This window comes from Peromyscus leucopus, chromosome 1, assembly GCF_004664715.2.
Source record: "Peromyscus leucopus breed LL Stock chromosome 1, UCI_PerLeu_2.1, whole genome shotgun sequence".
Lineage (NCBI taxonomy): Eukaryota > Metazoa > Chordata > Mammalia > Rodentia > Cricetidae > Peromyscus > Peromyscus leucopus.
The window spans coordinates 52,158,531-52,174,388 of NC_051063.1; positions in this window are offsets into that span (position 1 = coordinate 52,158,531).

Here is a 15,858-nt window from a genome sequence, read left to right on the forward strand (position 1 = left end):
CTGGAACTCTGTAGACCAGGCTGGCCTCAAACTCACAGAGATCCACTTGTCTCTGTCTCCTGAGTGCCACCACCATCCAGCTGCAACTGGTGTTTCCTATTTATGTCTTTGTGTACACGTGTTGACGTTTCTTCTCCTTAGAAATGGTGGCCGCCCCTGATTTGCTCTTCATACAGGTGGGTGAGATGGCTGAATGGACCTGCTTAGGCTCTACGGTCTGCTGGAAGACACCCACAAGAAGAGACAGGTCACCCGGGAGAGCCTAGAGCTAGAGCCATCCTCACAGGAGGTCCTGGGCAAAACGAGGTGATTCACTTGAGTTCTCGTCCTTCCTAGGCATCCGAGACACTCTTGTGGATGGCAGTGCCTGCCTAGTTCACTTAGGTCACCCATATAAAGTGCCTGCTGAGCCCAGGGGGACCCACTGGATGTGTGCGAGGGATGGGAAAAATCAGTCACAGCTGGAGTTCAGGATACAGAAGAGGACAGGGCTCTCCAAGCTAAGGCCAGTGAGAAGAATCAATTCAATTTCTCAGCCCCTTTCAGAAGAGGTTCCTCACCCCACTCCACGCCCCACATTTGCTGTCTGATTCTGGTGGGACAGTTATTCCCATCCATCCCAGCTCTGGGAGGCACCTGTGGGAGAGGCTGGGCTGCCAAGCAGGTGGAGCAGGTTTGGGAGGAGATGGGAAGGTCCCTGACTTGGGGGAGGGACTTGGGCCCTGATCCTGAGTCAAGGCCAACCTGGGAAGCAGCTGAGATGGACAGGAGATGGGGGAATAAACCCTTCCTATTTGGAGGTGCAGCCCCCTTGGTGGTTTAGACAGATTGTGTGTCTTAGACCCCAGGAGTCAGAGATTCTGAATTCTACCTTGGGAATTGTCAGGCAAATGTCCTCTCACAATCTGAAATGGGTGTACACTTACTTTGCTTCCTTCGTATTGTTCTAATTAGTGGATAAATGCTTTATTGAATAGTAACATGTTCAGACAGTGTGCAAATTACACATGCACTTTTTGATGTATTGCTATAAGGGTGTAGAGCGCAATGAATTTTTCCATAGTGGGTGTTGTCTTAGTGCTTCTCTATTGCTGTGATAGAACACTGACGTGGGGGAGAAAGGGTCTAATTCAGCTGGAAAGTCACAGTCCTGACTGTGGAGAAGCCAGGATGGGATCTCAAGGCAGGAACTGAAGCAGAAACGAAGAAGAATGCTGCTGACTTCCTCTGGCTTGCTCGGCTACCATGTTTTTATACAGCCCAGGCCCACCTGTCCAGGAGTGGTAACACCCACAGTGGGCTAGGCCCTCGCACACCAATCATGAATCAAGAAAATGCCCCACCAATATACCCACAGGCCAGTCTGATGGAGGAATTCCTCAGTTGAGGTTCCCTCTTTGCAGATGACTCGAGTTTGTGCCGAGCTAACAAAAAATAAGCAGCACAGACACGGTCAATGTGAATGTACATAAATAGCTCATTTCTGGCACCCTAGGAACTTCACATCCCATCTAGACAATGCCAACCTCCAGGGTGACCCTATTTTGGCTGGTCACACTGTAGGTTATTGTGGTCTATTTTAATGCTCTGTATAAGTGAAAAACTTTCATGCCTAGTTTCTATAACTCACCTGTAATCCTGAAATCAATTTGTGTTATTTCAATTTACTTAAACAATATTCACACATCAGGAAACACACACACTTATAAACATTTACACCCACCAACCAGAGCACTGCAAAAACAAGCCAAAAAACAAAAACCAACGAAACAAACAAACAAACAAAAAACACAACCAAAAAACTCATACCCCAGAAGGCCTAATATATATGGTTATGTCACCAGTACGCTTATTTACATTGCTTACACACAGGCTGATACACAAGCATAAACACACTCAGGTTCTCACATGTACAGGCCCGCTCATACACATAGATGTACATACACTCAAGCACAGTCTCATGTGTTCAGTGGTCCTCACATGTGCATGTATACATCATTCATGACCCTGATTATGTAATATGTGTGTTTGTGTGTGTGCAAACACTTGCACCCCTGTGCTCGTGTTTATGCACACATATGCAGCTTCTCACACACACAAAACCTTAAACACATCATGTCTGCTTCCGTTTCTATCCACAAATGCCCACTTTCATGCCGCGTTCCCAGCCTCCTGCTCCGGCCCCACTTCTTGAATGCATGTGCCCCCTTTCACAAGTTGGCACTCCCAGATTCCCCCGGCCCGGCCTCCGGACAGACAGCAGAAGTGATAAAATCAACAGCTGAACACCATCCTGAGAGCAAAGCTGTACTTTGTTGAGAAATCTGAGCCCTTATTGGAGGGCTACAAGTGCTGTGTCTGCGGCTGCGAGGGAGGGGAGGTGGAGGGGTGGTCTCCCAGGGCGCCTGTGGCCATTGGACGGTTTCCATTATAAAAATGATGAAAGGGCCGGCACAGGGAGCACATAGCTGTGAGTAAATAAAGCCGCCACCTCTGACCCTTAAAGACCAGAGCACATCCCAGAATTAATACTCATTAGGGGAGAGGGACTTGGGCTCAGCCCAAGATCTCCAGTACCCGAGGCCTTGGGCCAGACTCCCAAGGGGCACGAGAGATATGAGAACCCCGGCATGAGGGTGAGGGCTTGTAAGGAAAGCAGGCTGAGAAAGAGTAGAGTGTGTGGGGAGGAGGTCGGGGCCACTAGGGAGAGGGGTGAGCTTGGGGGAGGGGTGGGGATCCTAACTTCTGACTCCTCCTCCCCGACTCCTCTTTCAGCAGCCTCTTCAGGTCTTTTCCGCTCTGGAGAAAGCACACATCCCCTCCTGAAGCTTAAGTTTTGTTTTGCTTGTTTTACTAAACACCAAGAACAACAGGCAAACGGGAGTTAGAAGGAAAAAAAAAAAAAAAAAACAGAGAACAAACAACAAAGTCACCGGGATCCTGGAAAAGTCGGGAAGTGACTGACTCTGGCTTTGATACAGGAATGAGTATTGCTGGACTTGAGACCTGTGAGTCCCACCAACCCCCCTCTATGGGAACCTGTCCAGCTCAGCACCAGATACATCTCTAGCTTTCAGCAAAGCTCAGTAGTGACTGACAGAGAAAGGAGAGAATGAATCAGGGAAGATTAAGAGCAATGTTTCGGAAACTCACCTCCGAGCTCAGCCTAGGTTTGAACTTCTCCCAGTAATACACATGTGGGGATGAACCAGCCACGAAGTCACATATGGTGGCACCCTTTCCAAGGTATCCCCTTTCTCTGAAACTGACTTTTGGGTGACCTCTCACAGGGTTGACAGTCACTTTATTCTACAGTCATCTTTGCTCTTGAATGTTTATCGGGTCCAGATCCCTAGAGAAGAAAGTACTTGGGCTGGAGAGATGGTTCAGGAATTGAGAACCCTTGCTATTCTTGCTGAGGACCCAGGTTTGGTTCCCAGCACCCCCATGATGACTTACAACCATCTGTAGGTATACATGTGATGTACATACAAAGAAGCAGGCAGGCTAAACTGCGGTGGCACATGCCTTTAATCTCAGCACTCACTGGGGAGGCAGAGGCAGAGTTCAGCAGATCTCCGAGTCTGAGGACAGCCTGCTCTACAAACTGAGTTCCAGGACAGCTAGGACTACACAGAGAAACCCTGTCTCACCTCCCCCAAAACAAAGCAACCAAAAAAATACAGGCAAAACACTCATGCATATAAAATAAAATAAATCTAGAACTGGAGTGATGGTCCAGAAATTAAGAACTCTGATTGCTCTTCCATAGGACCAGGGTTCGATTCCCAGTACCCACATGGCAGATCACTACCATCTGTAACTCCAGCCCCAAGGGTATCTGACGTCCTCTTCTGAGCACTAAGTGGCCATTAAGTAGATCCTAGGAAATCTCACCTTTGCTCATTGAAATGAAGATGCCAATACCATAATAATAAAATATAGTAACACACACAAAGTCTTCATCAAAAGATAGAGACTCCCAGGTTTCTGTGTGATGGGTAGGTGGGGAAGACGACGAGAAACCACATCTATCACCACATCTATCCCTGAATAAGGCAGAGGAAGAGAAGAAGAGTCCGGAAAGCATCCATGTCCCTGGCCGCTTGCAGATTTGGGGCAGGAGGCTTATGGAGGCTGCCATAGCTGGAGAAAGCCCTGGGTTAGGGCACTGCTCCAGAGCTGGTCTGTCCTGTGAGGAGTGGCCCCCAGCCAAGGGGCCAGAGTCAGGCCCTCCTCCATCCTCAAGCACAAAGCCCACTTTCCCTGAATTCACTGATGGTGACTCATCTTGGTCTTTGCCCCTGAAGGGAAGAGCTGAGTCCCACGGAGGGGAGGGGAATCCAGGCATCTGGATCCTGTGTGTCAGCACAGGATTTTTGGCCTATACCAAAAGCCCCCTCTTGGCCAAGTCTCTCTTGTCTCGTCAGCTGAGATGAAGAGGAAAGGCAGGTGGGCTCGACTTGAAAGTCAACCACAGACGAGGACGCCAGGGGCATCAGGAAAATCAAACTCCATTTTCTGCTTCCTCTCTTAGAGGTCCCTCAGCCCTGGCTCACAACATAAGCTTTTCCTGGGAAGTTTCTCCAGACAGACATTAGCCTGTGCGTGGGCTTTCCGTGAACTGACTTCACAGTAGCTCTATATGAAAACACCATGTTACCCACGCTTTGCAAGTGAGAAAACTGAGATCAAGAGAGGCTGCTAAGCTACTGATCCAAGGTCACCAGTTTTTAAGGGGGTTGGGATTAGAACCCACCCAAACATCCTGGCTTCTAGGCAGCCAGCAGGTATCTGAGTCTGGTTCAGGGACGGGGAAAGCAAAGTTCAGAAGCTGGGTCAGAAGTCAGGGAGGGGTGAAGAGCCACAGCTTGATGTTCAGGATCTCAAAATCAGCCCCCCTCTTGCACCCCTGCTTCCTCCCACAAGCAGCACCAAGCCAAAAGGCAGAAGTCTTCGCAGGCTGCTCCTTTACCCATCTTGTTGACCCTCTCTGTCTTTGCAACAACCAAAAAGGCCATGCATCTGAAATGCCAACTGTTTATATCAATCATTTTTCATCCCTTGATCCTTATCAAAGTTGAGACTTGGGCTTTGGGCTGGGGATTTAGTTCAATGGTACAGTGTTTGCCTAGTAGACACAAGACCCTGGTGTTGGTTCCCAGCATTGTGGAAATAAAATACAATCCGCTAAGGTATTTTCTGATGTGTGCTTGTGTGGTTAGTTAAGACCATACAGTTTCCCGGCTGGGGCTGTAGATCAGGAAGTAGAGCACTTGCTCAGTGTGCACAAAGGCCTGGGTCTGCCCCCAGCACTGTGTATAATGGGCACAGTGCTGTGTGCCTAGAACCTCAGAACTTTGGAGATGAAGGTAAGAGCGTTAGAAGGCCAAGCTCATTCTCCACCATATAGTAAGTTGGAAGCCAGCTTAGACTAAATGAAACTGTCTTTAAAAAGAATATACCTATTTTCCACTTTTGTATTTTTGCGTGTGCTGGAGATTGAACCCATGGCCTTGTACATACTAAGCACATGTTGTACCACTAAGCCGAACTCTGAGGCCAGACTGATAAGGTTTGAAATTTTACGTTGCATTGTGTTTACACGTACTTCCTACTTACCTCCCCACAGCTGTTATTCTTTAAATTTTTTTTTAATCACAGTTTATCTCTTTGTGGGTGTTTGTGCATCACAGCACACAATGCAGAGGCCAGAGGACAGCTTACAGGAGACAGTTCTCGCTCTTCGCCATGTGGTTCCCAGGGCCTGAGCTCAGGTCCTCAGACTTTGGTGCTAAGGGCCTTTCTTTACCCACTGAGCCACACTGCCAGCCCCGCCGTTTTAATTCTTGAATTGGCTTGCGTTTATTTTACATGATATAAAGTAACCTATACTCAGCTTTAAGTGACAAACTTGCCAACGCCATTCCGCAAACCTCTCCCTCCTTCATTTTCTGCTGCCAATGCCAAGTTCTTGGTGATTATGTCCATGTCTAAACTCTGTTCTGTGCCATGATTTATCGTTTTGGTTGTGAGCCTAGCCTTTAATGGCTGAACTATCTCTCCAGACCTCTGTGCCATGCTTTAAATGTCTACTTTATAACCTTTAACCCCAGTACTCGAAGGATAGAGGCAGGTGGATCTCTGAGTTTGAGGTCAGCCTGGTCTACAGAGCAAGTTTCAGCATAGCCAGGGCTACCCAGAGAAACCCTGTTTCAAAAAAACAAACAAACAAACAAACTAAAGAGCAAAATGTATACATTTGTTGTGTGCACATGCGCATGCATGTGGAGGTCAGAGGACAACTTCAGGAGTGGGTTCTTTCCTTCTACCATGTGGGTCCCAGGGATTGAACTTGGGTCATCAGGCTTGGCAGCAAGCACCTTTACCTCCTGAGCCCTTTCAGCGGCCCTATGTTGTCATTTTGATGGTTGTGTAGTAGACCCTCTTGTGGATGTTCCTTTGCTGGCTTAACCACTTCCCTAGTGTTGGCTATTTGGATTACTTCCAGGGTTGAATTATTATGACTAGTGCTGGTATAAAAATCTTCGAACAAATTACTTTTTTATTTCCTTAGGATATGGTTCCAAAAGTGGGATTATCTGATCAAAGGATATGAACAGTGCTGTGGTTTTTCTTACAGAACCCAGGGAGGCTGGGGCTGATTCACCAGCAACAGCACAGGGAGAATACAGCCTTTCCCTACACAGGCCCCTGAGCAGCTTGCAGACTAAATGGGTGTTTTGTTCCCAAGGTAAACAATCCACAGCAGCAGGTGACAGAGTAGAGTCTCTCGGCCCTGCCCTCTTTGCTCCCCTCCTGAGGCTGCCCTGGAGTCACTCTCAAGCACTTCCTCATCGTCCAGGAGCCTGGCTAGGTTCTGATTTCTTTGGGTTTTGTTTGTTTGTTTTTGGATACAGGATTTCTCTGTGTAGGCCTAGCTATCCTGGAACTTGCTCGGTAGACCAGGCTGACCTCAAACTCAGAGATCCACCTGCCTCTGCTTCCCAAATGCTGAGATTAAAGGCGTGCGCCACCACTGCCCAGCTGATTTCTTTAGCATCCATTTGTGTAGCGCCTATTACATGACAGGTATTATTCTACACGTTACGAACATTAAGTCACTTCCCTTTCATAGTAAGTTCAAAGGGAAGATCCTTTTACTATCAGATCCACTAAGGATGAGGAAGCTGAGCTGTAGAGGAATGTACTGGCTGTCACACAGCTTGTAGGCTACCAACTGGGAACCTCAGGGAATTCAATTATCAACCAGTATTCCCCTGACTGAGGACAGACTTCTGCATGTAGCCCCCTTTTCTGGATCTTGCCTTGGTTCCAGCAGCCTCAGTCCCAAGGAAGAAAATGTAAAGCTTCAAGTCTTGGGTTTGAGACATTACACTGCCTTTCCAGTTACTTCTTTATCCTATGCACTCACCCTAACACGGGGTTAAGCACTTTCACATATCCTTATCTCTCTCTTTTTAGGTTTATCTTTACTTTGTGGGTATGACTGTATGCCTGCTCATGTGTACACCACATATGTTCTGGGTGCCCACAGAGATCAGAAGAGGGTGTGGGGCCCCTGGAACTGGAGCTACAGAAGTGGTACACCATGTGGTGCTGGGAAACTGAACTCAGTCCCCTACACGTGCTCCTGACTGCTGAGCCGTCTCCCCAGTCCCCTCAGCTCTTAATCTTTACCATAATCACACAAGGCAGATTCATACTTCCATTTGATAGAGGAGAAAACCAATTATCAGGGTGTTACCCAAGACCACACTGCTGGTGGAGAAGCAGAGAATTTAATCTGTCCATTAAGCATCAGTGTCCTTGGTCTTTCTGTTCACACTTGGCTCCTTTCTGGACCCCTGGGACTTCATTCTTTACCTTAGTGCATTTTTCTTTGTCCTGATAGTTTTCCTAAATTACACAGATGTGAAAACAAAGTCATTTGGTTTTAGCTCAGCTCCTTTTCCTGGCTGCAGTCAGCCTGGCTTTATCAGGACTGTGATCACCATACAAAGCATTAACTTTATCATTTACTTTCTGGAACTGAGGGCCACTCCTTGAGAGAGGCCCAAATAGCTCCCTCCTTTACCGTCTCCAAGTCGACACCCCTTTTGTACCTGCCCTCTGAGTTCCTACTTCCTATCAGAGGATCTTCAGTTAGTTTACCAAAGCAGGCCATGGATAGGTTCTTATTCCAACAAAGAGACCACACCCCTCCACTCAGTCTTGTGCTTCCTATTTCTCCAGGTCCTGTGGAATGCCTGACTCACAGCTCAGGTACCTTCTGGGGAGTGGCTTTTCCCAGTCCCAGCATACAGCTGAACAAGCCCCAAGTCCCCTGAGTGCACACTGTGTTATGGATTCCCACCAAGAACAAGAGAAGTCACTCTCCTCAGCTCTGGCAATCTCGGGTGTGGGGGTTCTGCTGAGTACATCAGCTTCAGAAACTGTGACTGGCAGGTTGACAGGCTGTGTGTTTGTGTGTGAGCATCCTTTTGTGTGCACACACACATTGTGTGGTCATGTGCATATTGAAAGCATGCTTTTTTGTGGGGACACATACAGTATAGATGCACATTTGTGTGGGCTGGGGATATAACTCAGCTCATACATGCCTAGACTGCACAGTCCCTGGCACACAAAGATGTTTGTACAGTTAAAGTCAAAAAACAAAGAGTTTATGTATCTATTTGGGGGAGTGGGGCATCAGTCTGGCCCTCCAAGTTTGTGTGTGAAATCTGTGCATTATATGTAGAAGTTGAACAAAAGGCTGCTTGGAAAGATTTTCTAGCTGGGCGGTGGTGGCACATGCTTTTAATCCCAGTACTTGGGAGGCAGAGGCAGGCGGATCTCTGTGAGTTCAAGGCCAGCCTAGTCTACAAAGTGAGTTCTAGGACAGCCAGGACTATACAGAGAGACCCTGTCTAAAAAGAAAGAAAGAAAGAAAGAAAGAAAGAAAGAAAGAAAGAAAGAAAGAAAGAAAGAAAGAAGGAAGGAAGGAAGGAAGGAAGGAAGGAAGGAAGGAAGGAAGGAAGGAAGAAGGAAAGAAAGAGAAAAGAGAAAAGAGAAAAGAGAAAAGAGAAAAGAGAAAAGAAAGAAATTCTAAACCCAGAGCATTGAGAAAAGACTTGAAAGAGGAACTGGACAGGTGAGGTAGAGCAGAAAGCAAAACACAAGGGAGAATCAGGTCTGATGTTTCATAACTAAGAGGGAGGTTGTGGCAAGTCAGAAACACTCAGCGATGCAGACTGGTGGGCAGCACTCAACAAAACCTGCGGCAGCCCAGGACAAGCATGGTAAGTGGGAGTTGGGGATCAGTATATGCTGCTTGGAAGGGTCTAGCCTCAGTTTCAAGAGCAAGGGATTGGAGAGCTTGGTAAAGTATTCCATGTCCCCCAGTTCCACAGGTCCTGGGCCCCAGGTGGTCCCACCAAGCCTATGACCTCTCTAGACAGAAGAGAGTTTGACATTGGTAATTTGGACTCCAGGAAGCTCTTGGCTTTCTTTCCAGTGTCTCTTATCTTTCGTCTCATTATCTTTCTGCTCCCAGAAGCTGCTCAAAGGTTTTCAAGGTTTGAAGGTTTCGCTGACTTCAGAGGGATGCAGAGAAGAAAGGAGAGCTTCTGGGGCGGGGGTATTTTTTGCTGAGACTGCATGCTCCCAATCCCTTCCTAGTTCCTCGCTGCAGAGGTCCGTAAGCAGGAAAGTTCTGTTAAATGAAAGCCAAGAAGAATGTGGGGTTGGATTAATGACCACCCTGCACCAGGGCAACGTGTGACCAGGGGCCTCTCTTGGCCTTGGAGAAGCATAGACATCCTTCGTTGTGTCCTATCATGTCTTTGCAGCTGCCGCCAGGTCCAATCCATGGAACTCAATGGAGACTTCAAGCAGAGGGCTTTGGGGTGCGTGTGTGTCAAGAAAGACACCTGGTATGTCTGAGGGCTGCTCTGCATTTAGTCTGCAAGAGTCCCAGATCTGTAGCAGTGGCAAATATTTTGCATAAATGCCAGTGCAATAATGAGGGAGATGGTAGAGCTGAGTGAGATACACACAATAGAGCCGGAAGCTCTTAGTGTTTGATTTTTCTGTTCCTTCTGAAAATGGCTTGATGCTGCCGCTCTTTAATAGATTAGACAAGCGAAGGCCAGAGGATCATTGATCTGCTCACATTCACACTTATGAGAAACGGCGTGGCTGGGATTCCACCTCAGGCCTCCATAATGTCAGCTCTAGGACCCCTCACCAGAGTCTTTTTTTTAAACCCGTGTGCTATTGGCTACTTGTAATAAGGCTCATGAGTGATGCCTGGAGAGGGCTAGGGGAGGCAGGACTCTGAACTGGCTTGTGAAGTAGTAAGAATTTCCTTTTTTTGGATGTGGGGATGTGAGGGCTTCCTATGTGAGGAACGGAGGGAAAGGTGTGAGTGATTATATAAGGTACATCATGGCTACCTGGACACCTGATTTGGTGGGACAAAACTATCATGGGGCAAAAAACCACAGGCTTTGGTGTCTCGTCTGTGGATGATGAAGATTAGTAAATGCGCATCCTAAAGGAAGAAAGGTTTGTCCTGCACAGCCTTCTGGAGAGGAAGGATGTGCATTTGAAGCAGTGTGGACTGGGGAAGGAGGGTGGAGCACCAGCTAGGACTCAAGGGCATAGAAATAGAAAATAACAAGAAAGTGGAGGGATAGAGGCAGCTTCTCTCTTTCAAAAGGCTGCCTCCTGGAAGGGGCCTATTCTGGATTAAGAGACCTAGAGAGACAGATGCCCAGGTTAACTGGTCCTCCAGGCCCCTGGAAAGAGGCAATAATGGCATGGACCCCAGTGAGCAGGAAGTCCTCGATCTGCGGGCTCTACAGTTGGAGCCCTGTACCTCATTGAGAGGTTATTAATAGGGAGTTTGTCTGGTGTCAGGGCGCAGACATAAACTGCATTAGCATTACCCCATAATCTTATTTAGTAAATGCTCATGCCGTTCAGTCTCCTGTAATTGCATTGGGAAGATGCAATATTTATGAAAGGGGAGAAGGGAATGTCACTGCTCATCTCAGCCCTGCCGTAAAAATCCAGGGAAATACCATGTGGACCGAGGAGTCCTGGCCAGGGGCTTGCCAGTCTGGGCAGTTGGGCTCTCATGGGCTCTGAGTGACCCTGCTGGCTTGGTGCCAGCCTAGAGTTTCCTTCTCAACCTTCCTCGGACCTTGGGTAGCAGTCTGGAGTTGTAGGAAGAGGCAGTGGCCATTTTTCAACGTTGCCTTATCCTCCCAGGTTTTGGATCTTGACAGACCAAAAGCAATGATTTTAGATGCTTCAAGTTTTCTCTTGGGTACAGGGTTTGGGTTTTACCTCCTATTCTGGTCCATAGTTCTTTCTCCCTGGAAGTAAATGTACTCCAGAGCTGAACAGGGAAGCGCGAGGAGGATTTTAACTGCATGCATACCATGGGTTTTGCAGAGCTGAGAAGGGTGAGCCATTGCAGGTGGGAAAGGTCACAGCAGGTGGAGAGTCTGCTTCCAGAACAGTTTTGGCCACTGGGATGATCTCCAAAGCTCACTGAAGTCCAGGATGGGTGGCGCTGAGTTGTAGCTATCGCCTAACCTGCTAGAATGCCCCTCCTAACTTCCTAGGACACTCTCCAAGAACATACTCCCCAGTCTCCTGCTTCTACAGCAAGTTTCACCCATTCCACTGAATATACTCTCTACTGCTCTTGAGTGAAGGTCACCAGCCAGGGGAGTTTCTCTTGTTAGTATCAAGAGCACTTGTGGGTGAGTGTTAGTTGAGGACTGACTGGGACCACAGTTGGCACACAGGCATTTGAAGTTCTGGAGCAGGGCAGACATAGGAACATTACTTTCCAACCTCAAAGAGTGGCTAGTGCGAAAATAGCCTTGGTACAGAAGATGCTCTGCTAAGGAACCAATTGAGCAACTCAAAATGAGGAGGAGGGGGCGGAGGAACAATGAAGGACTTGTTGTCAGTTGCTTGCTGGTGTGGACTGGAAGAAGCGCTTGTCATAGTGGGCTGACTTGAGAAGTAGCTGACTCAGGGCAGTGCCCAGCTTCTTGGTGTTGAGCTCGTGTGGAGCCCCCTTATCTCCTACAGAGCCCGAAGTGCCTCACAATCTACAGTTCCTGGGGTCTTGGGTTCTGATCTGTGCCCTCTTCTACCTCGGCAGCTCCCTGAGAGACCTCTCAAAGGAACACACAGAACTTGCAAAGCTGACGCCAGCCCTCCACACGCTCACACAAACCGACACTCGTTAAGGTACTCCCTTGGTCCAATGACTGTCAGTCGCTTGCTTCTCCCGTCTCCTGCAGCCCTAGATCCTAGATGGGGACCCCCCCGGAACCGGTACAGAAGCCCCAGACAAGGGTGTGCGAAGGAGGGCTGCCCCCCCCCCACGCCGCCGCGTCAGCTCCCTCACTACAGTCCCATTAATCACAGAGTCACAGTCCAGTTGGGGATCCCTGGCGCCTAGTGCTGCACACAGCCTGCGGGACAATGGGATTATTTCCGGGGGGAGAGGCCGCCTCGGGCCGGGGCTCAGGCGGCTGTGCCTCCTTCCTTCAATCGGTCCCTCGGTACCCTACGAGCGCCTGCGGCGGCCGGGACGGGTGGCAGAGCTGACGCGGGTGTCGCGCGGGTGGCGAGGCTAGGCCGACCTAATTCAATTAGCTGTGCGGCCAGCGCTCCTTGTAACTCTGGGCCCGCGGGGCTCCGGCTCCCCGCAGCTGCTCTTTGTACTCAGAGCCCATGCATATGGATTCGGTCCCTCCCCCTGGGCTCCCCCACCCCACTTCTGGCACCTGCGGCTCACCCCGCTTCGGTCCTCCTCCTGTCTCTTCTGGGCGACCTTGGCCTTCCCCGAAGTTGGGAGAGTCATAATTGTATTTGCATTCAACGTGAACTTTTTTTGAGTGAGATCGCAGAGGAAAGGTGAGGTGTCTGTCGTCTGTTTGTTTTGTTTTGTTTTTATAAATCTTAGCTGGAAGGTCTTTGCGGAACTGTGAGAACCTGTACGTCTGCAGGAGTGCTGCTGTGTGCATCTGTCATGCACCCGAATGCAGTGACCCACACAGGGGTGTGTGTATGGAGAGGGCTCGGTTTAGTTTTGTTCTGGTCTGAACTGCAGTTCTGATCCACCTGCAGGCACCCGTGAATGGACTCCACAGGAAAACGTGTCTGAGTAGTGTGATTCACTTCTGTAATTCCAGCACTTGGGATGCTGAGGCCGGAGAACTACTGTGAGTTTGAGGCTAGCTTGGCTAGTGAGACCTGTCTCAAAAGCAGAAACCAAAACCTTTGTGAACATCTGGATGTGCACACTGGAAGGACTGTCTGCACACTAGTGTGGGGGTGTAAGCGGGTCTGTGTGTGTCTGCACATAGGAGGGTGCCAACTTGAATCTTGAATGCTGCAGTCGTTTGAATCCAATCTGTGTCTTGCCATTTGTGTGTAAACTGTGGATGCCTGAGCAGTCACACACTGTGGAACACATTACCCCACCAACTAACCACCGATAGCATCAGTGCCTTACCTGTCTACTCTTCAGTACTGTTCTGCTGGAGAAGGAGCTTAGAGAATTAACTTCAAACCCAAACTCCAGCTCAGCTCCTAAATTGGAGCCTGCTTCCTGGATGTGCCAGACTCTAGCCACTTTATCCTGCAGTGGGGTTCTGGCCAGCTTTCTCAGTTTTCCACTCCAAGCATGGCCAGCCAGCCAGCCAGCCCCTCAGTCAGCCATGGCTCCCAACCTGCAAACTATGTCTGGAGTGGCCTGGAGACCACTAGACCTGCCCACAGGGCTCTGGTGCCTCCCTGGACTCTCCTGAGAAAGTCAGGTTTCCCAGATCAGCAAGTATCCATCCACTCTCCCCTCAAGCCCTCAACTGTGACTCACTGTGCTATCTCTGCTCTCAGATGGACTGAAGAAATAAAGAATCTGTGTTACTCTGTGTAAAAGAGGTCAGGGTCGTGGATTAGCACGAAACCTTGTCCAGTCCTTGCTGAGAAGTTTCACACTTGAGGAATGTAGGCAAAGGAAGCTTGCTAGCCCCTTGTGTCATAGGGAATGGGTTGGCTTTTATAGGATGATGTTCCTACAGGATGATGCTGGCCCAGGTGTGACAGCACCTGGCTGGGGCTTCCTAAGGACTCTTTCCCTTCTTCCACACCTTAACCTGGGATCCGACCCCAGATTCTGTCTCCTGTGTAAATACCACCCTGCAGACTCACATGACTAATAGAGTGGATGCTTGGGATGGGAGAAGTTGATCTTGGATCCAAGCCTGAACTTCCCTTCTGCGCCCAATGGTGGCAAGCTGAACTCTCACAGGGGAGGCTATCGTATGGAAGGCAGAGCCAAAGAAGTCTGTCCTCAGACCATACACAACCTCATCCTTCTGGGGTCCTGGCATCCTGGGAGGAGACTTAGCATCAAAGATTTCCTAGTCCAAAGTGGTTTTTACATAGCTTCTCTTGGGAAGAAGTTTGTCAGGGAAAGGCAGGAGACTTTAGTTTGATGCCAAGAGTGAATGGCATCATTCACTAAGGAAAGACCCTATTCCAAAGAGACCTACCTGCCCAGCTTTGATGGGCCTAGTGGGAAGAGAAAATTACCCTAATTTCAGGTGACAACTGAGTTGTAACCTAGTGACCAAGGAGGTACCTGTCTATCCACCATCCCTTTGTCCTCTGCTCACTCAAGGTCGCTTGTCTGATGGGAAAATATAGGTGTGAGTCCTTGTGTTGGACAGGCTGCTAGTCTCTCAGGATTGAGTGGGATTGTGATGAGATGGGGGCTTATGGGGGGGAGCTAGCCTGAAATCCCCCAAGCCCTGAGGAAGAATCACTGCATTGTGACTGCAGCAGTCTGTCCTGCTCACTCTCCTTTTCCTTCCAATCTAGAACTAGAGACTGCCACCCACCCAAACCCGCCTCAAGTTAGAGTGCCCTTCTCTGTCTTTGAGTCCCCAAATCACTGACAAATCCTGTCTGCTGGAGGGGACATTTCCTGGCCTCTTTTCTGAGGGAGATGAGCCAGGTAAAGGGGACACCTCTAGGATGCAGACCCCAGTGGCCCCACCATGTTACACATCCCTTTACGTGCCTCTCAGCACTTCTCTCTCTCGGGTTTTTCCTCCCTCTCTCTTCCACCCTGGGCCCAGATGTGACCATGTCTGACAATCCCCCTGGGCCCAGATGTGACCATGTCTGACAACCCCACTAGAAAATAAGACGGCTCTCCCACAGACACCAACTTGACATCATTGCTCCATGCATTCGTTCACACACGTGTGCACATCACACAGGACAGTTGTGGAGACAGGTGCACATCAATTCCGTCCCAGGGAACTCACAGCACTTACACGCTCACTGCCACACGTCTCCTTAGGTGACAGTACAGCTGCAGAAATAACCCCGACTCCGCCTTCTCTCCCAACCGTCTTGCCAAGGCTTCACTTGTGGTACCATCTCAATATGACCCAGCGCCGATCCATCACAGACCATAAATATTCATGGGAGAAAACATTTTAAATTACCCCTTAAAGACATGCCCAGGACATCTGCACATGCCGCCCAGTCCTCACTGTTATACTCACACACTCAACTTTCCCACACAGTCCCTCAAACACGAAGTAATTAAGTTACCACACATATCCCTGAGCCAAAGGACAACCCCTGGCCCAGGGGTCTCTCCCACAGGAAGCTGTGTGGGATCCAAAGAGGACTCCCTCTGGGGCCTCCCCTTCCTTCCCTCCTCCCCCAGCCTCAGTTCCAGCTGCTCCCCTTTTAATTGGAGGTACTTCTTTATTCTGCAGGCAAGAGGGAGCTGGTGTTGAG